The 27,697-nt window shown below is 40.0% G+C and overlaps 1 protein-coding gene across 4 annotated transcripts in view; it reads right to left on the reverse strand.

The window, feature by feature from the left end:
* LOC128858558 (uncharacterized) overlaps positions 1-13,903 on the reverse strand; it is a 43,194-nt gene extending 29,291 nt beyond the window's left edge. Inside the window, exon 1 of one of the 4 annotated variants that reach the window (XM_054094945.1) lies at positions 13,840-13,903. The gene's annotated coding sequence lies outside the window, so the exon portion shown is untranslated. Of the gene's footprint in view, positions 1-13,668 lie in introns of all 4 variants that reach the window. The other 3 variants (XM_054094942.1, XM_054094944.1, XM_054094943.1) reach the window with 3 other exon arrangements.
* Positions 13,904-27,697: the final 13,794 nt, after the last annotated feature.

Below are 27,697 nucleotides of genomic sequence, written 5' to 3' on the forward strand. Positions count from 1 at the left end.
ACCGCAAAGTTAAAACTAAATAAAATGGATGCCGGCAAAGAAAACAGGTTCGTAGACATAGGCATACTATTACCTATTCATTCATATAACAGGCAAAACGCGTTTGTCCATAAACATGTGTCGTATTTTTACTTATTACAAAATGTAATATCGAATGCGTATTGCGCCATAATTTTTTAAAGCCTCAGTAAACGTACAATTAAATTAGCTATTCCATCCGTGTGTCTTTTTTCATATCGTTTATAATAATTAAACAAACCAAAAACACCGAAATATTCCACCAAAATAATTTTTATGAAGAAAACCCTTTCACAGCTGTCAATACTGCTGATTGTCAATTTTGCAGTCAATCTGCCATACGTGAACGGGTAGGTTAATTTTGTGGATTTATCGGCTAATAAATGCATACGTTAACGTATTTTAACAGTAATTTTGGAATTAATCATATAATATTTTCCTTTCTACAATTTTTTGACGCAGTTTGGTATAAAAAGCATAGGTGGTGCACTGGTGCAATCGATTGTATGGTACATGCGTGGCAATTCTTGTTAAACCCTCCAACAATCCCGTACGTTCCTCGAATATGTTTATGAACAGAAAAGGGTTTAACAGTATTAATGTAGAAAATGTAAGAAATACTTTGAATCGATATAACAAATGGAATAAATAATTATGAATTTATTTTCTCTATATCAACTAATTCGGCACAAATAACACCAGCAACAACAAAATACACGCAAGTAAATACACATTCATACACATTGAACGAAGAAAAACAACCAGGACAGGAAAAATCCAACAACGATCCTAAAAAGTTAGAGCGTTCTCACGACAAGCAATCACCTTCAAAAAAACCTCAACCCAACACTACACAAACAACCCTTCAAAAATACTGTCTTAGTGCACCAACTTCAACGAACAAGTTCGAACTTTTAGCTGAAGAAAACGACAATGGGCTAGAAACAAATTCCTATAACCAAAACAAAAATACAGACGAGACTTCAACAACAAAAGAAACGGTGAAAATTTCGAAACCGTCGCCAATCTATGTAGAAGTCGTCGAACAAATAAAAGCTCTCAACTCTGTCCTCATCCAAGCAATTGGTAAGAATTACATTCTTAAAACTTTACGAAATAATGAAGTAAGAATACAAACAAAGGAGTTGATACACTACACAACTGTAACTAAAATGTTAAAAGAAAAACAAACTAAATTTTACACATTTAAGTTAAAAGAAGAAAGGAGCTTGAGGGTAGTGTTAAGAAACTTGCACCCATTTTCAGACCCTGAAGAAATTAAAACTGCACTTAGTGATCTTGGGCTAATATACAGCAGGTCTATAAAATCAAACAAAAACATACAAATAAACCACTGCCACTCTTTTCTAAAGAAATTAAACAAAAAAACAACAATAAAGAAATATGTAATATAACTTCACTGCTACAAACCAAAGTAATCGTTGAACCCCCACATCATAAACGTACCATCGCTCAATGTAGCAACTCATTGTATGTTCATACTAGGAACTTTTGCACTAGAGACCCCGTATGCGTTAAATGTGCTGGTAAAAACAAAACACTTGATTGCACTGTGACAACAACAGAGGGACAAGTTAAGTGTACTCTGTGCTCAGGCAATCACACTGCCAATTACAAAGGACGCGAAATCTATAAGGCCCTCAAAATACAACGTTTCTCAGCTCTACGCCATAAAAGAAATAATGTCCACGATCCTGCTACATAACCAAAAAGTGCTGTATCACACGAAACCAGACCTGATAATAGCCGATACAGCAGCACAAAACCTGATCCAGAAACCAAATAATGCAAAAACACACACTCGCGTATCTACGCCAACACCGAGTAGGGCTTTAGAGCTACCTGCAAAAACTCCCATTAACAACAACCAAAACGATGGAAAGGGAGAAATAAAGGATATGCTAAAGCAGTTAATTCAACAAACTTCAAACATTGCTTCAAAATTTCGCGATACACATTAATAAATACAAACCACCCAGAGGGCAGAGGGCATGCTGGAACAGCAATAATAATTAAAAATACAATAAAATTCACAGAGGTGGGGCACTTCAAAAAATATTATATCCAATCTACAAATATTCAAATTAGTGATGGAAAGTGTATTCACAATTTCTGCACTTTTCAGCCCACCTAAACACAAAATCTCTGCAGAACAATGGTTACAATTTTTTAATAGTCTCGCTGATAGATTCATATGTGCCGGAGACTGTAACGCAAAGCATACAATTTGGGGTTCAAAAATTGCAAATAATCTTACGTTGGAGAGAGGGGGGGTCTCGGCAAATATCACGCAATTTTTTTCTGATTGAAACAAAAAAATTGTACATGCTTAAGATTTAATCTCAAGCGTAATCGTAGTATGATTAAGATCATTCACTAATTCGTTCAAAAGAAAATAATTTCATTCATACTTCGACGTTATACATTACTACTGTCAAACCACCATATTTGTTTTATACCAAATAGCTCAATTTAATCTGAATTTGCGGTACAGTGTAGCCCGTCGGTTGTTTTCGCGCCACTGTGAGCCGAACGCCCTATCACTCAGGTTGACGTTTGACAATTCCGGACTTTAAAGAACATGACGGAAAATCATTTGCTCCATTTCTAATACGCGTACCGATTGAACCGCTGAATGCCTTCATCAGCACGCCTATTGATCTCTATTGCCTAAGTATACGTGATGATTTAGAGAAAATATGCTACAGTACATGCGGTATTTACTTCGCATCTATCACAAGAGCTGCAGAGCACAGGCGAGCAGCTCACATTGCACCAGCTAAGCAAGCGCGTATGTTCCGCAAAGTGCGACCCTCACGGATTGTCGAAAGACGAGCTAATGAGTTACTGTGCGCAAGCGTCAACGGCTTAGAATGGATAGATCAGAATGAAGTTGAAGGAGCAGATGATTTTACTGAAATCATCATACGTAAATAAAAGCACGAAGCAACTTTTTTTTCTTTTTACAATAACAATCCAACGCGTTTACATAAGAAACCCACATTTTGAAAAATCTCACGTGAGATTGGGGGATGGGGGAGGGGGTTGAATAAAATCTCACCAGGGGGGGAGGGAGGCACAGAAAATTGAAATAAACACCTCACGTAATTTATGGACGCCCCCTTACCAATCCTACTAAGGTACGGAGAAAAAGTTAGTAGGGCAGGAAAACCTAATAAATTAACAAATGGAAAAACTGACTGGAAATCCTTTCGTGATTATATAGATTTAAATCTACAATTACACATTGCTTTAACATTAATGACATCATACAAGAAGCAGCTCATAACTACTCAATCTGGAAAGCAACCAAACAGCTTCTAAGCAAAACAATTCACCAATCGCCTATAAGGAAGGAAAACGGAAACTGGGCAAGAACGGATGAAGAAAAGGCAGCAACACCAGCAGACTATTACGCAGAAATATTTTCAAGCTCTACAACTCCTAATACCTTCCCGTTTGCATCAGAACGAACTTATATTCAAGATTATAAATTAAGACCGGTGACTACACGAGAAATCAAAAAAAATAATAAAGCCTGATATTAAACCAAAAAAATCCCCTGGATTTGACGAAATCACATACTTATATTAAAACAACTACTATTTCGCACAATAACCTACATACGCAACATATTTAAGGGGGTGGTAGGGTTTAGCGCTAAAAAAAAAACACTTTTTTTTTGAATTTTTTACAGAAATATGGCTTGAGATACTTTAATAAAATCAGTTGCATGTTATTGTACATCTTTTCAATAAGTTTTTAAAAAATATTAATAATAAAATATTGACAAAGTTTTTTTTGGAGATATGCTTTTCGAGAGGTGCTCTGCGGTGTCAATCGGCATTCGTCGTAGAATAAAGTATGACGTAATGCCAAAAAACGTAAAACGAGCATTTTTGGCGAAAAATTTCGCCATATTTGTAAGTGAAAAACAACCATAAAAAAAAAAAATTTAAGAAAAACAGTGGGGGGGGGGAGGTATTTTTGATTTAGAAAACGTGTGCCAAATTTGAAAACAATCGGTTGAATAGTTTCGGAGTTGTGATTGGCACCGACTTTTAAGAAGTCGTTTCGGGAAAAACGCGTTTGAAAAAATGACGCCGACAGCCGAGCCCTTGGGAATTGCCAAGCATCTATCGATGCTCCGCATTCGAGGTAGAGTGCCTACAAAGGCTATAACTTTGAGAGTTCTGCTCCGATCCACTTAAAATTTTGACACAACATTCTTGAAATGATTTACTATAAGATGAGTGAAGAAAAAAAATTTCGATTTTGTGACTTTTTTGTGTATTATGAGTAAGATATTCGAAAAGCTGCTCATTATGGGAATAAGACCAATTATTGACCAAAACAAAGTGACCATTAACTTGGTTTCAGAAAAAAAACACTCGACAATACAACAAATACATCGAGTATCACATAAAATATTAAGTGAGCTAGACGCAAAGAAGTTTGGGGCTGGCATTTATTTGGACGTAGAACAAGCTTTTGACAAGGTTTGGCACTAAGGACTGATCACTAAGTTAAAACTAGTGCTTCCTAACAATATATGCAAAGTTACATTACGGATCGGAATTACAGCAGGAATTCTACAGGATAGCGTTCTCGAGCCACTGCTTTACAATCTATACACTGCTGACATACCGGTGCCCACTGACGTAAATGCAATGTTGGCTACATTCGCAGATGACACAGTTTTACTTTACGGATATACAAGCTTAGCGAAAGCTACAAAGAAGATGCAACAAATATTTAACAAAACCAAAGAATGGTTCGACTCGTGGAATATTAAAATAAATGCTCTAAAAACGCAGCAGCTTATATACACAACAAAAAGGTACTTCATACCCAGGAACTCCTATTCTTACATCCTTATCTGCGCAATACCTAGGTATACATCTGGACAGCAAACTACTATGGAAGCATCACATTAAAAGTAAGAAGGATCAAATCAAAAATAGATTCACACAACTCTACCGGTTGCTAAACAAAAACTCAACTTTCACCCTGTACAATAAAGTAACTCATGACTCCAAAATATAGACTACTTCCAATATTCGTTCGCATCTCATACGTAGCCATATTTTTAGATCAAATAGGCAAGGAAGTTGGTTGATAGGAGACCAAGGTCATCCTCTCGAGCTCTGGTTATTATCATCAGAGAGAACGGCCGAGATTACAGTAGAAGATGATATGGAAAACAACGAGAGGAGAGGATTGTCGCATATACCGATTTATCACAATATGCCAAAGATGGTGCTAGAGCAAGTAACCATTATTTTTTTACCCTTAAAATGTATGGAAAATAAAAACAAATTTATCTGAATGAATAAAATTGCCGATTTTTCATCCGTTTTGTACAAAGTTTGAAACTCTGGGTTACATGGTATTTGTTATATTATATATGTAATGGTACGAACTACATATATTTCAATAAAAATTAACGAAACAACATTACCGTGAAAAACATTGTACATATTGTTACGTTAAAATCCAAATAAATCTCTAACAATAAGTCCTCTGAGTTCGATCATTGGATTATCAAATAAAAGTGACAAATTAATGGCAACAAAACTTGCTTTACTTTGTTTCCAATACTTAACTGCTTCACTTTACGTGAACACCTTCACCTTAAGACAGAATTACTCTATTATATTTCGTTCACTCGCTTACACGTTTAACTTATGACTGAATACGAGGGGTGCCTTTTATATTTCGGCATTTGGCAACCTTGGTGTTGCAATCTGGCAACTGACAGTTGTATCGCAAAGTTTGACATTTTTTGGCTTTTACATACTCAGAACGTTTTGAAATATCAGCGCTATTTGTGTTGTTTACAGTAACTTAAAAGATTCATCTTGGTCCAAAAATGGAATTAAATCGTGAACATTTTCGTGTGATTATTTTTTACAACTTTCGACGTGGATTAACTCAGCAACAGTACATGGATGAACTTAATTCATTTTTTGGCGATGAAGCTCCATCAAGGACCAGTGTTTATCGATGGTATGGTGAATTCAATCGAGGTCGTAGTTCACTCCAAAACGAATTTCGTGAAGGTCGTCCAAAATCAGTTGTTGTTCCGAAAACCATTGATGCTGTGCGCGAACTGATATTGCAAGATCGTCATGTGACCTATCGTGAGATTGAGACAATCTTAGACATTAGTCGGACCAGCATACATTCAATATCATAAACATTTGACTGTCAAACAAATTTGTTCGCGTTGGATCCCACACAATTTGTCAAACGCTCAAAAAAAGGCTCCTGTCGATTGGTCGAAGGAAATGCTCAAAAAATACGATCGCGTGGCTTCGAAACACGTCTATGACATCGTGACAGGTGATGAATCATGGATTTACGCGTATGAGCCCGAAAGTAAACAGCAGTCGACTGTATGGGTGTTTCAAGATGAGCCAAATCCAACAAAAGATGTTCGCGCACGAAGCACTTCCAAGCAAATGGTCGCCTGTTTTTTCGGAAAAACTGGACATGTCGCAACCGCACCACTACAACAACGCAGAACAGTAAATTCTGAGTGGTACACAACCATTTGTTTGCCAGTTGTCTTCCAAGAAATTAGGAAAACCAATCGCCAAAGACGGATCACTCTTCACCAGGACAATGCGAGCTATCACACATCGGCTCAAACAACTGCATTTTTGAGCACCCAAAACATCGAATTAATGGGTCATCCGCCGTATAGTTTCTGACTTGGCACCGAATGACTTCTTTTTATTCCCGTACTTAAAAAACAAACTGAGAGGTCACCATTTTTTGACACCTGAAGAAGCGGTTGCGGCATTCAGAATGCATGTTTTGGAGGTACCTCATTCAGAGTGGCAAAAGTGCTTCGACAATTGGTTCAAACGCATGCAAAAGTGTATAGATCTTCATGGAAAATATTTTGAAAAACAATAAAGTGATTTTCGATGATTAAAATTTGTTTTTGTTCTCTAATCCCGACATATAAAAGGCACCCCTCGTACCTTATGTGCACGCACCTCTGCTTCTATACAGTGGTCATACAATTTATACGCACTCACAGTTTATAAGAGTAGCCAGATTGAAAAAATATTGGTCATTTTTTTTGTATAGCCGATTCAAAAAGCAAATTTTACATGGCCCACCCTTTAGTATATATTACATGATGAAATAATTTGATACCACTTCACAGGTTGCACCAATATCTTTTCATTAAGCATAATAAACATAGCTTATATGCACGGGCATTCACATAAGGGTTTTTTAGCGACCATTCAGAAGCCGACATCAGACCGTTAACTGGCTCTCAACCATTTTGAAGGAATCAGCTGACTTGCTGACGTCACAGCGGATATGACAGCGATTTGTTTACAGCACTCTGAGACAAATTATGTTGGTGATAAAAGAAAAAACCAACGCAGCCATTGTTCATGCTACTTGGTCGAATGAACGGCTAATTGGAAGAGCTTAAGTAAGAATACGGATGAAATGAGCGGGTACAATTTTGCTGCCAAATCCCCTATGACGTGGCAGCCGAAATTACTTTAACAATTTTGCTTCGGATGGTCAAACTTTGTCTCCATCATCCTTGATTAGTAAGCTTGTTCCCCAATTCATGCTCACCTTTAGATCACACTTTAATTGCTTTAAAGTCAATTATTTAAATACATTCCGCTTATTGAACACGCTCTGAAGATCCCTTGTAGACCCCGACCAGTAAACTAGCCCGGTCTATTGAACAGCATATCACCGCACATATTCGTTCACAAGAGCAACTCCTTGCAGAAATCTTGCTCCAAATACTTCTCCTCAGGGTTGGTATTGAATCCAACCCTGGGCCAGAGGTATTCTATTGCTGCGTATGCCATAAACGGCTCCACCTGAACTCCACCTCGGTTAGGTGCAATAAGTGCAACGGGTGGAGCCATCTTAGGACCTGTGCAGACCTTAAGTCACATAGGGAGTGGTCCACACGGTATGTGGCCACGTGTTGCTCCCGCCAGCAGGCGTCTGATGCCTCAACGGCTACTACTCCCCCTGATAGACCGGCACTTCCAACCGTCACCACACCCCATACCTCCACGGTAAGTAGCCAATCGGAACAACATTACTCCCCCAACACATACCATCCCATTCCCTCCTGCTCCAAACCCAATGCAGGGACATACCATCAGCTCTTGGTCCCCCGCACGGTCTGTTCCGTGTGTCAGACCAGAATACCTCGGAACCTGGCATCAGTCAAATGCAATTTTTGCAATAGCTGGTGCCACTTTCAGAGATGTTCCAGCCTACGCACCACCCGAGTGAACAACTGACTACGTTGCCCCCTGCTGCAGAGCTCTGCACCCGCAACCGCCCACCATAATCAGGCCGCAACAACAACTACGGAACGTACAGTAGGTCCAACGAAGGCAACCCCTCGCATCCCTCACACCCCGAGTTACGCCAGTCTCACCGAGGAGCACCAAGCTTCTGCAATTTAATCGTAACGGACTTACGAGCAAGATAGAAGAGATAATAGACTTTATGAGCCGACACGGAATCCCAATAGCTGCGGTCCAAGAAACCAAGCTGCACGCTAGCTCTTCCCTGATAACCAGAGATGGCTATAACGTGCACAGAAAAGATCGCGAACGAGACAATGGTGGTGGCCTAGCGTTTATAGTCCACCACACAGTGCAGTATCGTCTGATCGACGAAGGCATCGACCGCAGGGACAGCACCTTGGAATGTCAAGTAATAGCTGTCCGGTCAGGCGATGCCGAGCTCGAAATCTCTAACATATACTCCTGTCACCTACTGCCCGGCTGGATATCACCCTGATATTGGTGCGCTCCTCAGAGCTGAAAACCATTGGTAGTAGTTGACTATAATTCGTATCACGATCTTTGGGAGTAAAGCCTGCCGAACGATAGTAGGGGGTATCTATTGGCAAAGCAGATAAACGATTCGACATTCAGCATTGTGAACGACGATGCCCCCACCAGGGTAGTTGGCAATTGACACAGCTCGGCTGATTTAACAATAGCTAGCGCGGGTCTGATAAATAGCATAGCCTGACGACCTATGCTATCGCTTGCATCAGACCACTTGCCCATTATCGTCTCGATGGAGAGACATGCCGACTTTGTTTCCGCGAATCACCGATCCTACATTAACTTTGTTAAGCTAGGTGCGCCGGCTTAGCGGAATTCACTGAGGACACCTTCGCCGCTCTTCCCATTCCCACTGATGCGCGCGCAGGCAAACGCGCATTCCGCAAGGTGCTCACAGCTGCTTCGGCTCGCTTCATCCCTGCTGGAAGGCTCAAGGACATTCGACCTAATTTCCCAGCCGAAGCAACCCGTTTAGCAAACGAGCGTGACCACCTACGCCAGGTCGATCCCGGGGATCCCCGCATAAGGGATCTCAATTCCGAGATCCGGCAACTGGTAAATCAACATAAACGGACCAAATGGGTTGAGCACCTGAAGATCTGCAATCTCACCACTGGTGTGAGTAAACTCTGGTCCACCGTTAGGTCCCTGTCGAACATGACGAAGCACAAGACAAGGTGGCTATCACCTTTAACGGTTGCACCTCGTCGGACCCGAAGAGATACGCGAGCTATTTTAGAGGACTTTTTACACAGCATCCTCCGGCCGACAGAACCACGCGTCGTGCCTCCCGAAGGCTGCACAAACTGTCGAACGACAGTGCGCCACTTACTTTCTCCGGTGATGAGGTTCAGGGGCCCATCAACAAATAAAAAACATCTAAAGCCATTGGCCCTGACGGACTAAACGCGCTGATGCCGAAGCACCTGGGACCATTTGGAGTAGGATTTCTCATAAGAGTCTTCACTCTGTCCTTGGCCACTCTCATCATCCTTGACAAGTGGAGTGGTCCCACTACTGAAACCTGGGAAACCCGCCAACCAAGGGGAATCTTATCGTCCAATAACTCTCCCACTCTTCACGAAACACCTGGCCTCAGCCCCACATCAGCACGGCTTCCGACGAGTGCATAGCACCACCACTGCGCTCACCGTCATAAACGCCCAAATAAACCGCGGAAGGATGTCCTAGTAGACATGGACCTGAAGAAGGCTTTCGACACGGTCAGCCATTCCACGCTACTAGATGATATTTATCAGTCGACACGGCTAGAATTTAGTATAATGCCTATCGCTTTGGAAAAAACGGTAAAAAGGGGGTGATAGAGGGGTGTATCCCCATGTTAAAACTGAAAACAGAACCTGCCGGAGGCTTATAGTTTTTAAGTAATTTAATGTTAAAGTTCTATAATTTAGCGAAAAGTTGGTGTTGCCATACACCTGAAATGAAAACGAAGTTCGCACGCAGGGATGTTCAGTGGAAGGTTTATTGTAAAACTGCAGTAATTTTTGCTGTAATTTAAAGTTGAGAAATAAATTTGAAAATAAAAACATACAACTCATTTAAACTTAAAAACAATGATATTAAGCGTATCACAAAAAATAATAAAGTAATTAAAATAAAATTAAATTAATTAACACAGTATTTTTGCGTGGAACTCTTTATCGCGTAGGCGGCCTTCGGCCGCGCTTCAAAAAAATAACCCTCATCAGTCCAACTCCGGCTACGCAATCCACAGTATTTTTGCGTAGAACTCCTTTTCGCGTGGGCGGCCTTCGGCCGCGCTTCAAAAAAATAACCCTCATCAGTCCAACTCCGGCTACGCAATCTACAGTATTTTTGCGTAGAACTCCTTTTCGCGTGGGCTGCCTTCGGCCGCGCTTCAAAAAAATAACCCTCATCAGTCCAACTCCGGCTACGCAATCCACAGTATTTTTGCGTCGAACTCCTTTTCGCGTGGGCGGCCTTCGGCCGCGCTTCAAAAAAATAACCCTCATCAGTCCAACTCCGGCTACGCAATCCACAGTATTTTTGCGTAGAACTCCTTTTCGCGTGGGCGGCCTTCGGCCGCGCTTCAAAAAAATAACCCTCATCAGTCCAACTCCGGCTACGCAATCCACAGTATTTTTGCGTAGAACTTCTTTTCGCGTGGGCGGCCTTCGGCCGCGCTTCAAAAAAATAACCCTCATCAGTCCAACTCCGACTACGCAATGCACAGCATTTTTGCGTAAAACTCCTTTCCGTGTTAAAACCATTGAACCCAAAATTAAAACATCATATGCATGTATGTAGTAAGCAGGCACAATAACCCCCATTCCCATCATTAACACTAAACTCAAGTACTTGATTTTTGTTTTCATTTGCAGGCATCCGGCAACACCATACTGTTGTAATTCCAATCTTCTTCTTGTTCGCGCTTAAAATTGGAATGTGATTGCATAGGCAAATGAATTTGCATTTAATTTTAATAGATATAATTAGAATATTAGCATAAAAATCGGTAAAAACACGCGTGTGAGTGTATATTTGGTGATTTATAGTGAAATGTTAAAAAATATAGAGTGTAATGTGGCAAATTATAGTGATGTTCCCAAGGGCATTTTGAATGTAAATAATTAAAAAATTATTATTTCCCGATTAATTTAAAGTTATAAAGAGTGTTCCTTAGCACCTCACTAACATCTCCACCAAGTTTCATTAAAAAAAACATTATAGTTTGCCAGAAATTGCGAAATAGGCATTGTTCTAAATTCCAGCCGTCGACACTCCCGCCGAGGCTGAAGAGGTGGTCCGCAAACTATCTGAGCGGTCGTCACTCGTCAGTGATTTTTCGAGATCAAACATCAAAACAGAGGAAGATAAAGCACGGTGTCCTTTCTCCCTTGCTGTTCAACTTCTACATCTCGAAACTGTCGAAAACAGCATATTTTCTGGGCCTACCTTCAGATGAGCCTCACGAAGACGACCGGTGACATACCCTACACTGGCGGGGCTTCTATTACTGTTAAAACAACAACAACAGCAACAGCGGTTATAGAAATAATTGTATTGATATTCCACACTTTATCTCTAAATTAATATTTTCAGGTATAAGTAAAAAAGGCGAGGACTCCTTACGATGACCCGTCACTTGTTTTGAGAGAAATATTACGAATTTTCCAATGAAACTCCCAGGAGATGTTGATTTAACGGTTATCTTGCTAAAACTAGCACCAACCTTATTCAGTTAATAATGGTTTTTAAGTTATTTGTTAATAAAATTTGTCTTTTACCTTCACCAAATTTTGATACATTATCACATTTATTTTAATAATTATTAAACATGACACACCCGTTTCTTACTTCTTCTTTTTATTGATATATACCATAAATTAAGTTGCAAATTCCAAATATGCCAGGCAAATTGACAATAGCTAAAAAGCATCGCTGAAACGGAGTGGTGCCAAAAGCAAAGAAAACAATGTGAACGCGAATTAAAACGAAGCAACATCATTTCCGCACACTCTTCTACTAGAATAATGAGATGATTTTCGCCTGTAGCGCTTTTTTTAATATAACTTATATATTATATACATGTATCAAATATTAATAATATGGCGAAAATCGCGCGATTTTTGTTCCGAATTTTTACCATCAGTGCTTTTGTTTTTGTTAAATAAAAAAATATATGTAGGTATATATATGTATATATCAAATATTAATAATACAGTGAAAATTTGGAATAAGAAATCGCGGCGCTATTTTTTTAGATATAACATATGTATGTAGATGTATGTATAAACAAGTATTATATCAAATACTAATAATATTGAAAATTTGTAATTAAAAATTGCGCGATTTATATATATATATATATTTATTATGCCTAGACGTATATAATATAGAAATAAACTAGAAAATTTTGTACTTTTATTGATTTATTATCTTCTAAAATGTTTTATATTGCCTATTTATAAGATGTCTGGCAGCACTTCTGTTTGTTGAAATATCCAAAACAGGAGAATTCTTGGTCAATTTTACAAATTTTGAAATCAAATAACTTTTAAACTATAAGTAGAATACCCCGTCAACCCCCCTTATAAACTTTTTTTTTTATTTCTGGGGCACCATATGGAAATGTTCCCCTTTCTATTCCTATTGGGCGGCGCCACGCCCTCTCTCCCTACAAATATATTGTGGTAGTAATGGAAAGTTTAGATCGAGGTTTTGACTTGTAGAATTGGGAGAACACCTCTAACAGTACTGTTTCTAAAAGGGGGTATATGACTCCCGCTTTCAATGGTAACTTTTGTACCCCATTCTAATATTTACCGAAGAACACGCAAAAATCATTACATATACATAAATTCACTAGAATCACACTAGTTCGGTTCCTTTGGAGTAACTGAAATTGTTAATCCATAGCTTTACAATATATGGTTCCTAAATCAATAATCAAATGATTAAAACCACTATACAATTCCCGGAGCAAAATTGCAATGTTTCAAAAAAAATCCTTTACCGAGCTCCGCCTTATACTTCAGGGTCACTATTGACGCCTCTTACACCCAAAAATTTCACATTAAACGATAACCTTTGGAAAAGAATTAATTTCACACAAATTATTCATGTACTCTAGTACAACTCCTAAAATATAAAAGTTTTCATGAATTAGTTTACGCTGCTAACAAATTTGTGGGTATTGCTTTAAGCTATGACAACATCATTTCAACAAATACACACGCATGTAAGATATCAATATATTTGTCAACTCCAGAAAAACTACCAGTCAATAATTTGCGAAGAAACACTTGCCAATAAAATACGATTTATATCAATGTATTATTCTATCATAGCGCTTAAGTTGAACATTTTTTGTCACGTCTTTGTGATCAAATCTAATGACCTTTCCACAGCTTTCGAAATTTTTGTTATTAAACACCTTCCAACAACGCACCAAAATATTAAAAACTCCCAAATAAGATGTAAAATGTCGTAATATTGCCACACCCTTACGAAAGTAGTTAATTGAAACGCTCTAATACCACGTCTACATAGAGTTCAAACACACAATATCTGTTAGAGAGTTAAAAATTACGTACGAGGTGGGTTAAAAAATTAAGTAGAATTTTAAAATTTCGCAGGCTACGTACATTCGACTCGTCCCGAAGATGTGTTCACGGTTTAAGCAATATAGCATATCATGTTAAGTTTGTTTGTGAGAGGCATAAATTAGACAAGTGTTTTGCATGCTCGGCGATTTTGTGCTATCGACTCTTGGCACTTGAACTATTCCATTGGGACAATTGGGCTTTGGTTTCGATGTCATAACCAGCTATGAACATTTTACATAAATATTGATCGTGAACGATGATCATTTCATAATTCCTCAGCGATGCTCATGCAACGCTGTTTTTGGTACAAATTCAGCAATTTTTGAACGAACTTTGCTGTCACATGCTTCATGCCTGCAATGTCCGAAAAGATTGCATGGTATGGGCCAACCGATATGCGGACATCCTCAGCAACTTCCCTCATTGCGATCCCACGATTCTCCATAACAAATTTCCTCACTTTCTCAACCATTTTTTACACGGAATTTAATGCAACTTCTTTGATAAATTTTTTCGACAGCAGAAAATCGCCGAACGCGCAAAACACAAATCTTATTTATGCCTATCACAAACAAACTAAACATGCTATATTGCTAAAAGTGTACCAATATAAAAAAATAATAGTAATCGAAAATCGATGTGTACGTAGCCCGCGAAATTTGAAACTTCGAAATTTGAAACACCTCGTATATGTACATCCTGCACAGTTTGCACAAAACCATTTTGGCTCAATTTAACAAAAAAGTGTGGCAAGCAATGTTGCTGCGCCGAGAAAAAAATTTGTGTGCGGTTTGGTATAATGTAACATGGGCAATTTGGTAAAGCATAATAACTTATTTAATGAAACTTCGGGGGAATGTTAGGGGTTGGTTCAGAAATAATCTTTATAGCTCCCATATATTCTAGAAAGAATATATTTGGAATTAACTGTTTTCAAAGTGCCTTCAGAAACTTCACTACAGCTTGGGATATTACGGGAAGTTCTACGCAAAAACACTACGGATGGCGTAGCCCGAGTTTGAATCCACTAACGCGGAAGGTGGTTCACTGCAAAAATTTTACAAGTTTCCAAAAACCCGTTTAGTCGACGCTACTGTAAAATTCAATTTCATATGTTTATGTTTCCAAAATGTTTCTCAATTCTAACCTAACGCAAAAAGTTCTGCATATTTCCAAATAACCTCCCAGTGAACGTCTCTACACGCGAACTTTGTTTTTATTTGAGGAGTCTGGCAACACCAACTTTTCGCTAAATTACACAACTTGAACAATAAATTATTTAAAAACTATAATGCTGAAAACAGTGAACGACGGAAACGCGGTCCCGTGGCAGATGCTCCGATCAAACTAATGAGAACCCCATGTAAATGAAAAATTCCTTCCTTCCGTATCGTAGTATCGTAGATTTTATTTCACGATATTTGAAAATTCCCGTAAAACCCTGTGAGCTGATTGCTCCCTCACCACACAGTGTTCCCAAACAGTACATTTCGAAATGATTCACAAAATAGATTTAGAAAAATTATAATTTTTATTAAAATAAAACAATGATGGATAATGTTATTTTAGATAAATGAACTATTTGTATTTGGTGGTGTTTGGCTTTGGTTTATTAAACAATTAAAAATTGTAACTGATAACGCGGATGTGTGTAAAAGTATATAAACAAAAATATCAATGGCAACATTGTGTCGACACAACCAAACACACATACACACCGCTGTATTGTGTAAATATGTAATACCCGATTTACACACGGAGACATCTGGAAGGGAGACACTGGAAATTCTCTTTTCATGTCTCATTCGCGGCCACACGGGCAAAATTGTTTTCGGCAACATTTTGACATTTAATGCTTTAGCATCGTCTGGTTCGGATGTATTATCGCACGCGCTTACATGTAAAGCGGAAAACGTTCGTCAACAATTTCTTAAATATATGAATGAAAAATGCAAACTGGCTAAATAATAAATAATTTGTTGTTTTTTTATTTAAATATAATTATTTATAAATTATTGTACTTGAATAAAAAAAATTAAATTAAAAATCTTTCATACATAAATAATTAACTTAAAATAAACTTGAGTATCTAGAAATACGGGGAAAATTAGAATTCAACATAAAAATGCCCCATAATATATTTTAAATTATACCTACTTTACTAGCAAAAATGATCGTGCATTTCCCAAGCAGTGTTCGGATGTTTGTCATCTTCGTTATCTTCCGTTTGCTTGAAAACCAACATATAACTCCGAACCTTCTCCCACAAAAGGAGAAAACAAATGAAGCAACTGTCAAAAATTGCTTTAAGATTGGAAATACGAATAAGAAGCACAAAGCGTGTCGCCAGTACAGGAGACAAATTCCCTTCTCTCTTCCGCGGCCGTCCTTCACCACCGAACAAAATGTTTCCCTTCCAGTTGTCTCCTCGTGTAAATGGGCACTAACTAAAAGAACGCAGTTGTTCTCACAAGATGAGTTTTTGTGCTCGTTAGGGGCTGCGGTTAGGGACTGCGTGCGTCGTTCACTGTTTTCAGCAAAGGCCTCCGAAGAGAGCGGTTATATGGTTTAAGATGAGGTTACACCCCTACAACCTGTTTTTCAAAGCGTGTTACGTTATATTAAAAATTTTCCAAAAATCTAACAGAGCAGCGTAAATTGGGAATAGAACTTTTATAAGTGGAAAGTATCAATTAAAAAACAAAGCTAATAAAGTCTAGAAAACACTGAAGTGATTTACAAGTTGTCATAAGTGTGAATTGTCGCATGTTCTAAAGTTTTTAAAGGATAAAACCTCAATAAAACATAAATGTTAGGTGGAGACCGTGAATTTCACTGTTAAAACATGTCTGTCTTACACAATTTTTTGCCATCACTGTTTTAACATCAGCTGCCATTGCGTAATATCGCAACCTAATTTCAAATTTGGTGCTATTGGAATGTGCGAATTCAATCCATTTTGCTTGAAGCGATTTTGAAAATGCAATGTTAAGGCAGCAAGCAAGGCGTACCATAGATACGCCCTGGCAGCAAGGTGCACATATGCATTAATCAACTATAAATCCACCAAATTAATCTACCCGTTCACATATGGCAGATTACCCTCTAAATTGACAATCAGCTGGCAATACTGCTTTGAGAAATTATTTTGGTGGAATATTTCGGTGTTTTTGGTTTCTTTAATTATTATTAACGATATGAAGAAAATACAAGGAGAAGGAATAGCTAATTTAATTGCGCAATTGGCTGCTAATAAAAAACAGTTGGAGAACTCCGAAAGCGACGTTTACTAAGGTTGAAAAAAAGTATGGCAACAATGCGCATAGGATATTTTATATTACTTTTAATAATAAGTAAAAAAGAGGGCAAAACGTTCATGGACACACGCATTTTTCTGTAAAATGAATCCATAATTAATAATACTTAACACAAATTTTATTATAATTATGTTTACAAATTAATAATACTTAACACAAATTTTATTATAATTATGTTTACAGACCTGTTTTCTTTGCCGGCATCCATTTCATTTAGTTCTTATTTTGATGTTTCTCCTTACATTCGTAATAATAATCATCGATAACACAGAAACCCAGGGTTGTATGTCAAAAAGTCTGGTTATTACTTAGGATTATTTTATAATGTCATATTTTGGGAGAGGAATTTTGTATGGGAAATCGCGCTTTTTAATTACGGATTTTACAGAAGCGCGAAAAAGTAGATCATCTGCTTATATGTGACTGTATTAATAAGCGCGAAGAAGTAGATCATCTACTTATATGTGAAAGTATTACAACTGTTTTTTCTCAGACTATGCTCAAACATACCAATTACCTTATCTAGGAATACCATACTATGCGTTTCACAGACATACATATATGTAAGCAAAAAGTTATGAATTTACGCATACAAATGCAATAAAATTTTCTAATTGCTTATGGATATAAAGAGATGGCTTATAATGTTGTTTAACATAGCAGTGGCAATTCCTTTTCACATGTGTACAAGATATACATACATCTACCAATTATATGTCAAAAATAGATGCCACCAAAGCTAAGCTGGAAAACAAAGAATACCTCGCAGAAATGGTGATATGGAAAAATTTTACAAAATCTAAATATGTTTTATTAATAATAATAATAATTGGCGCATATACTTCTGCTAGGTATATGGCTGAGCTCCTCTTCCTATTTGTAATGTGTGTCTGTGATGATATTCCACAAATAGAGGGGCCCAGAGCTTTGTCATGGCAGAAATACACTCGGGGGTTTGATATTGATCTTCATGCAGGGAGATTCGAACCTACACACTTCTGAATAGTAGGCCCGCACCAATGATTCAACGAGGTTTTCAAAAAAGTACTGGCTGACGAACTCGTCATATTATTCCACTTTGATGGGCCAAAAGAGCTTTAACTAAGCTTAAACTCATTCATAAAATTTTATACAGTGAAGTTACCGGCCGTCATCGTCAATCTCATCTATCGATAGGGCCAGGAAATATGCTGTTTCGCTCGGGTGGGTTCGGCAATTGGGGTGGGAGCTTAAGAAGGTGGTAAGGGGCTCCTGATAAATGAGGTTTATGGCCTGCCTATCAGAGAACTGCACCGGTTGAGTGCAAAACATTCATACGCTTCGCTTGAACAAAAAAGCAGGCCTTTGCGTTCAAACGATCGAACTTGTTCAAATAAGTTATTGTCATTGTTTATTTCAGCTCAATCAAATCATGTGCTGCGTTTTAGCTCTCCGATGTTATCACCGATCGTCTTCATAGCAGCCGTTTCGGGTATTTGCTCGTTCGGCTGTACATTCATTTTTTTGAGCAAGAATAAAAGGGCTATACAGCCAAATGAGCCGGTTTGAACACGTATGATTCCGCATGAGTTTTTGCATGTAACGATAGCAAAGTAAAAGCAAAATTTTAAAGCAAAAACACTATATTTTCATATTTGCTTTTTTTTTCTTAAAACTTATAATAATCGTTTGACATTATTTTACAACGGCTGAAACCAACTAATCCTTTCAAATATGAAATGCAATTTACAGCGTACATTGCACGCCAACGCTCGTTTGCTCGAACATGTGCTATTTACAATAATGACAATTACTTCTTTGAACAAGTTTGATCGTTTGAACGCATAGGCCGATGCTAATTTCATTCAATGCTGCTTTTTGTTCAATGATTAGATTTGAGCCGAATACATTCGATCATACGTGTTGAGTGAGCTGAACTATGCGTTCGCCTGCATGAGCTGACTGCACTTGACCAAATATTTTGGTTCAATTGACTGAATGTGAGCAAGAAATTTAGCGTATGAAGAACTCAAGAAAACAGTGAGCCATGCAGGTCTCTGCTGCCTATACACTGAGGGGTCGAGTTAGTGTCGGGATAGCTCCTGAAATTCGCCGGTCAATTCGAAGAGATGCCTCCTGCCAGCCTCCAGCAAAAACCTACGATAACATTCCAGTAGGAAATGCTTGCGGATCATCATAATATTTCCTTAACTGGGAGCATAATCGCCTCGCTGTGTAGATAAAGAAAGCTCAATTAAAATATCTTTGGCGGTTGAGGAAGCTTCGATACATAGGAGTTGAAAGCAATTGAGAAGGAACACCACCTTCTTGCTTTAACGTCTTCCGTTTAAAAGTTTAATCTTTTTGATTGACCACACAGGACACTTACGGGTCATGTGCTCAATGTGTGTGATTTATCAGTTGCTGAAACTTTATATTGAGATCCTTTATTTGAGGATCCCTGGGATTAGCCTAGCGTATGTGGTCACGCTCGGTTGCTGAAACAGCTGCTACCGCTGAGAAATTACGATGAATTTCCTTCAACTGGCCAGCGGGTATGAGGCGAACCGCAGGAGTTGTGATCACTTTGTAGAATGCGGGTTTGAACAGCTTTGAAATTGTAGAAAGCTTGGAAATTGATCGGTAATGGGTGATATTGTTTCTATTTCTACTTTTGAAAGTGGGAATGACATAAATGATTTTGTAGACTGCAGGAACTTACCCATATTAGGGACTTACTGCATTTTAGTAAAATTAGGAAATCAATTACTAGGACATTCTTGAGAAAGAAAGAGCAAAATCCAAAGATTTTTGAAACTATAAAACTCAAAGAAAATAGTGAGATGTAAATAAAGATTACACAGGTCGACAATGTTTTGTCCTATAAAAGTGTAGGGTCATTTCCGAAGTATTGTAATTTTTTGCGTAGAATCCGATTCCGGGGTTTAAATTGCTCTATCACGTCAGGATTTTTAAACTTTCGTAAATAAAAGCAAAAATTCCAAAAATACAGACTAAAACACAAATGACAAAAATACAGATATTTATATATAATTTTGCTGTATTAAAAATTAAACATTTGTTTTGCACCCAACATACAACTAAACATATTTTACTGTAAGACTAAACAGTTTTACATGAAAATTACTAGTGTTACTACGAATCACAATTCTACACATTCTACTACGAATTACCGCGACTAATTTTTAAACAAACACTCGTTGTGGGGAAGTAGTGAAATAAATGAAACGCATAAATCACTTGCAGAATTTATCCAGGTGCTAGGTTACTCATTTATAACATAGGTGAGGAACGGACTTTTATCACTAGAGAAAGGAAAGAGGTTTTAGATAACACGTTGGCCTCAGATGTTATCTCCATTGAACTCCATGAGAACTCATTCTCAGATCATAGGTATATTGAGTTTACTCTTTTAGACTCCTCATCCACGGAAACTTCTAGGCTTAAGAAATTATGAGCCTTCACATGCAAGCCCCCAGGTTTTGTTAAAAGACCAGACGGTTCGTGGATCATGTCTAGTAGGGATCCTCTGGATCTCCTATTACTTCACTTTCCTGGTAGCTTAGGCATCCTTGATGTATCTGCCACCCCAGCGTTATATCATAATGAATAGTATAACCATGAACATTATAATAGAAACTTTGACGACTCCGAAACCAAGATTCGAGGGGCGGTTAATAGTTTCAGACCTTATAAATCACCTGGTACCGATGGTATCGCTGCAATAGAGCTTCAACGAGTGTATGATTCGCCGATACCGTGATTCTTGGTCGTTTTTTTTTTTGCCTCAAGCTGTCATACATTTCCGATAAGTAGAAATAAATTAAAGTAGTTCTTATTCCGAAAGTGGGGAAGCTTATGCATGTCCTTCCGAAGGGCTTTGGATTTGTCTAAAATCCTTCAAAAAACTATGGAAAACATTGAAAAATTTTTTTCGGTTAAAGAACATAGTCTAGCAGCATTCCTGGCAAAATTTCTATTGAATGTTACGGTCGGGACGATGTGGTCAGTCCTCTTCGAAGTATACTGGGTTCGTCGCAGTAATAGACTGGCATGAGTTTCTTCCTTCCAACGATCCGCTTCATTTAACCTAAATGCACTCATGGAGGTCCACGCTCCCAAGGCACGGAAGTCCTCACTCCCTAGGGATCGGACGACTAAGCTGGGCTCTAAGCTACCGTGGGGGTCGGCAGGTTGCGAATAGCCGGACGGCCTGTAGTAGCAGGTTAGTTGCGAATAAGTTTTGACAAATAAGTAACCCCCGACAAAGAGCGGCAGAGACGGAGGGCACGGTATAAAAGCCAGCTATCCCGATGAGGTTTCTGTGTCCAAGGCGACTCGACACCGCCTTTCACAAATAAGTGTCAGCTTCGCCATGTCACGGCTTGGCGAACATGAAACAAAAAAAAAATCCAGGGGCGTCTGATTCATAGGGGGCGGCTACCTGGTCAGCGACTGTTAGGAGCGGCTGGTGATAATATGACAGTACGGCCTGAGGGCCATCAGGATTGATTCCAGTAAAATCCTGATATTGGCATATTGTGATCGGGCTGCAGCAGTAAGCCTCTGTAATCTGAGTAGGCGGAGTGAAATCTAACTGAAATGACTTACAGAAGGGTTTATTGTTTCTCCACCCTATGAAAACCTGGCAGGTCTCACAAAGCGCTCAAAGCGCGTAGTCTTAAGTGACCATGGAGGTTGGGTTGAGATTACTCCCCATTAGTTCCGGCTTGAAGTTTGGCTCTGAACACTGGTACCTATAAGGACCAGTGTCAACCCTAGTATAGCCTCATTGGTCCATAGATAACCATAGGAATTACGGAAACTACATACACTTGCAGAGCTAGTGGCTGTGAGTTTGGGCCCATAAAGCATGTACAAAATTGAAAACAAAAAAACAAAAAGCAATGAAGAAAACAACAATAATGCTGTTGATGAAGGAGGAGCTGCAGTCTTTGGGAGAAGTTCTGTTATCAGTAGAACTCCACCGCAACTAGCAGCCGCTACAAGTAACACACCGGCGACAAACAAATCAGTTGAAAGTAATTCAACTTGCTTGGCAGCGAGCCAACAACGAACCAACAGAGTGGCAGCGCACACAATCTCCATCTTTGAGTGGATCTCAAGTACCCCAACACGCCACAACGAAGACAAGCAACAGCGGCAGATGAACTCACCGCGGGTGATGGACAGCCATCAAAACAACCTGACATTGGCATCGGAGCCAAAAGCTTGTTCTTTAGCTGATTTGATTGGGCGCCTTGGAAAGGAAATTGTCGGACTTATGAAATATGCTGACACACACCGCAATGTCCACAATGACATAAGCAAAATGGTTAGCAAAATAAAATCTGCACACACGGAGGTGATCATGCAGTTGAAGGAAGAAAAGATGCCTAAAGTGACTCGCAGTCCTTCGCAGATGCACAAAGCAGCAAGAGTGACTGAAAAAAGAATTCCTTCGTCAGAGAAAGGCTGAGATCTGAATACAGTCCAGAATCGATAGCACAAGAAGGAGCAACATAGCCTGACCGCAAGAAAATAAGGTCAAAATCGCCGCAGAAACCGACGAGAAACCCAGCGTAGAATTGAAAGATCTCAGTGATAGGGTCAAAACAATGCGGACAACACAAAAAAGTGAGCTCCTAATAGAGTTAAAAAAAGGGAAGAAGGTGACTCTTCTGATTACCAGAAATCCTTCGAAAAGGTGCTGGAAGGCATTGCAACGCAAATGCAATGGTCTCATATCCGACTTAAGCACAACCGAGGAGCTACTCGAAGCAATCACAGAGCAGGCGCAAGTAAGAAAGCCGGATAAAACAGCCATTAAAAATCTACATTGCACTCCAGGCTGAAGACAGTAAGAAGGTACTACCGCTTGGATCTCTTAAGGTGGGCTGGGTACGGTCTCGGGTAACGGGGGTCACATCACCAAAAAGGTGTTTTAATACAACGGACCAGATCGCACAAAGCTTTGCAGGCGATGCGGCAAGGATGGGTACCAAGCAGCAACTTGCACAAACGCTGAAAAATGCGTTCTATGCGAAAGACCACATGCGGCGGGTAACGCTAGATGCCCACGCTATCAAGAAGCAGTACGCAAAATAAGAACATGAAGATTTTGCAGCTAAACTTCAAACACTGTGACGTCTAAGGCAAACGGTTGTAGAAAACAAAGTGGATGTGGCTCTTCTCTCGGAAATTTTCGTAGACATCAAATCGCACAATTGGATAACCGATTCTGGCAAGCTAGTAGCAATCTGGGTGGTGGGCAGCAAGACACCCCAGAATAGGATATCTGTTGCAAATGCCGGATTCTCATGGGCGAAGCTAGATGGTTTATACTATGTGAGCTGCAATGCACCACCAAGGTGGAGCTTAGATGATTTTGAACCCATGATGACAGCACTGGAATTTGAGATAAGAGGAAAGCGGCCGATTCTCACCGCAGGAAACTTTAATGCACGGTCGAGGACATGTGGTAGTCGGTACACAACTCCGAGAGAGCGATTATTAGAAGAAACTATGGCAGCAATGGACCTTGTTCTGCTCAAAACCCCAGGAGTGAACACATTCGACTGCGCCAGTGGGCAATCAATAATCGACCTCGCTCTTACAGATTCCACCACAGTAAACCGCGCAAAATAGATCGTAGATGAATATTTGTACACTCACAGCGATCATTTGGCTATAGTAATTGAGATACACAACGCTATACAACTGCCAGAAGAACGAAAGACGCGACAAAAATGGAAGAAACTTGCCTTCAACGCCGAGAGCTTAATATTGATTTGGAGAAATGTTAGCATTTCAGATTCAGCAACAAAAGAAAACCAACCCGTCTATTGGTGGACAAAGGAGATAGCCAGTATACGTAAAGCCAGTAATAAAGTGCGAAGAAAGGCGGTAGACATCGCCCAAAATGGGCAGTGCTGCGCGCCGAATACCGTGAACTCAAGTTTGAGCTGAAAACAGCTTGCGAACGGAGCAAAACTCGATGCTTTGAGGAAATGCGAAACAGCGCTGACAATGATCCCTGGGGCCTTGCTTATAGAACGGTAATGTAGAAAGTGAAAGAACCGCGAGCACCGCGACCTACTTGCCACATCCTGCTCAGCCAAGTGGTAATGGAGATTTTTCCCCAACAGGAGGAAATTAGTGACCGACACCAAATGGCGACGTACATCGACTACATTCCGCTAGTTACAACACAAGAAGTCTTAAGCACGTTAAGGCGTATAAAAGACAACAAAGCACCGGGTCCAGACGGCGTTGCTAACATTGCCTTTAAGGCAGCAGTGCAGGCGACGCCAGAAATCTTTGCGACTATGTATGCCCATGCCTTAATGAAGGGACCTTCCCGCGCAGATGGAAAGTGCAACGGTTAGACGCTATTAGAACGGTGACACATATAGTGCGCGAAGCCATTAGCGGAGGACACACACGCATGAAGTTATGCGCAATTATCACGATAGACGTGAAAAATGCGTTCAATTCGACGAGGTGGTCAAACATTTGACTGTCCTTAAGAAATCTCCAAGTCCCTGGATATCTAATACGCATAATAAGAAGCTACTTTAGGGATAGAATCTTGCAGTATGATTCGGGTGGCGATCTAAAGACACATAAAGTCACTGGTGGCGTCCCTCGGGGATCAGTCCTTGAACCCTCACTGTGGAATGCCATGTACAACGGAATACTAAGCTTAAAATTGCCGGAGAAAGCAACACTGGTAGGCTATGCCGATGACATCGCCCTCGAGGTCACGGACAAGAAGTTAGACCACCTGTAATGTGGTGTAATGATGCAGCAGCTAGGGTCCAACTATGGCTTTCTGCAGCGGGGCTAAAGATAGCCGTACAAAAACAGCAGCGGTCCTCGTAACTGCGCGAAGAAAAAAAGAGTTCATGGAATTGGGGATAGGTGACAATGACATACTGTCGCAAAAGGCAATAAAGTATTTAGGCGTAATGATTGAAGCACGGCTCTGCTTAAGCAACATTTAGCAAATGTGGGTTCCAAAGCAGCGGCAGGCAACGGTGCTCTTACAAGAATTCTTCCAAACATAGGCGGACCGCAAGGCGCCAGAAGGCACGTCCTGGCAAGTGTGGTGGATTCAGTCATCTTATATGCTGCTCCTATATGGGCAGCTAAGCCATCAAATGTTAGACCAGTAGCTCAAGTGCACCGGTAAAATGCACTGAATCGCGTGCGCATACAGTACCGTATCCGACGACGTGGTTTGCGTCATCGGTGGAAAGCTCCCAATAGATATACTTGTGCAGGAAATGGGGCAACTTTATGATAGACAAAGAGTAAAGCCGACAACTGAAGCGAAAGCTACAGAACGTCTGCACTCGTTAGAAAAATGGCAAAGCAGATGGGACTCGTCTGTTAACGGACGTTGGTCCTATAGACTTATCCCCAAAATTAGCCAATGGGTAAGTAGAAGTCACGGTGCCTTATACTACTATTTAACCCAAATATTGAGCGGTCACGGATGTTTCTTGGAGTACCTCCATCGTTTTCTCTTTGAGGACACTTCTGTCCAAGCTGCAGCAATGCAATAGAAAGCGTGGAGCATGTGTTCTTCTACTGCAATCGCTTCAACGAAGAACGCCGAACGCTTGAGTTAGTCTTGGGCGAACAGCTGAGCGCAGACAGCTTAATCAATAACATGTGTGCATCACATTACTGTTGTAACGCAGTTAAAGTTTTGTAAAGAGGATAATGCTGCACCTGCAACGCGCGGAGTGGCAGCTCAAAAACAGGGGAAAACAAATCAGCCCTCGATAGGAGGGCTCACGACGGCATAAGACGGTATAATACTACCACAACATCTTCTTTGCTGCAGATGAAAAAGAAACCTCCATAGCGTATAACATCCATACGCCCATGTGAGAGGAATCTGAGAGCATGCCACACATACCACTGGTATGGCGGCACTGAGATATTAGAAGACGAGCCTATAGCATGCAGTTCGTTACAAATATGGTGGACCCAGAGGTGGGTGAATAGTATTGGTCCATTTAATGAACACTGTTCTGGGTCTTCCCGAAGTAATGCAAGGTAGCTCCGTAGCTCCGGGAAAGGAGTCTCCCAAGAAGAGGAGGAGGGATTGTTTTAGTGGCTACACGATTCGACGCAGTTGACGACGGTCGATGTAAGTGCGAAGGCATTTTTAACCCTCCTCACCCCCCACAAAAAAAAAAAAATGGTTGCTTGTACGCCGTCGGCTGGTCAGGTTGCTTACCGGTCTTCAACAGTAGGACTAAACTGTTGTTTGCAACTCTTGGGGAACGTTCCTTCGAGCAGAAACCTGCTATAAAAGTTAGCAAATACAATTGGACTAACACGAACCGCTGCCTTAAATGTAATGTTGGGTATACCGTCAGGACCCGACGCTTTGTTATCGTTTATACGAACCAGTGTGTTCAGCACCTCTGCTACCGATAGTGCAGGTGCCTGGTATACATCCAAGTCGTACTCACGTCATTATTAACTTACTGTAGCAGAATAGGGCATATTGGTTGAGGAGATTTAAAACTTTTAACTTTTGCCATCACCACTTTGTACGCAATACCCCACGGATTGTCATCAGCACCATCAATCATCTTTTTAAAGCATTTGTTTTTACTCGCTGCAATGGCTTTTCTTAGTTTTCGGCATTGCGCTCGGAATTCTTCGGGGAGTTGTTCGAAAAACGGTCTTCCTCTTGCTCCTTGGTATCTCCTCCTCGCCTTTTTGCATATTTCTCTCTGCTATTTCATCATCATTTTCACATGCTGCCATTAGTCGCATCTCTATACCTCCTGCCATCATCTCTGATGAATCGGTCCCTATTTCGCAGCTTTGCCATACTTTGCGGAAAGCGCTTTCGTTGAAAGCCCCTCGTTTCCACGCAAGATGCTGGACTTTGGTGTGGCGAGGTATATTCGCAGCTATATTGGTCTCCAGTACAATGGCTAGATGATCGCTATGGGTGTGGATATCTTACGTCAGTTTCCACTTAACTTTTGATGCAGTCGCACGATCTGCAGAGGCTAAATCAATAACAGATTGCCCTCTCCCATTGTCGAATGTGTATACTCTGGGATCGTTCAGAAGTTCCATATTCATTCTCACGAATGTTTTTTCGGTAGCCCTTCCTCTTGCGTTGGTGTGTTTATTTCCCCATGCGGTACACCATGCGTTGAAGTCTCCAGTAATTATTATTGGTCGTTTTCCGCTCAGCTCTGTTTCCATAAGTGATATCACTCTTTCAAATTGTTCGATTGACCAGCGAGGTGGCGCGAAGCAGCTCACTAGGTAGGAGTTTTGTACCTTAACCCAGGTGAAACCTTCGTATTCTGCCGTCATCCTACATTGAGCACTTTTGTCTCCG

The sequence above is a fragment of the Anastrepha ludens genome, chromosome 3, assembly GCF_028408465.1.
Source record: "Anastrepha ludens isolate Willacy chromosome 3, idAnaLude1.1, whole genome shotgun sequence".
NCBI classification, from domain to species: domain Eukaryota; kingdom Metazoa; phylum Arthropoda; class Insecta; order Diptera; family Tephritidae; genus Anastrepha; species Anastrepha ludens.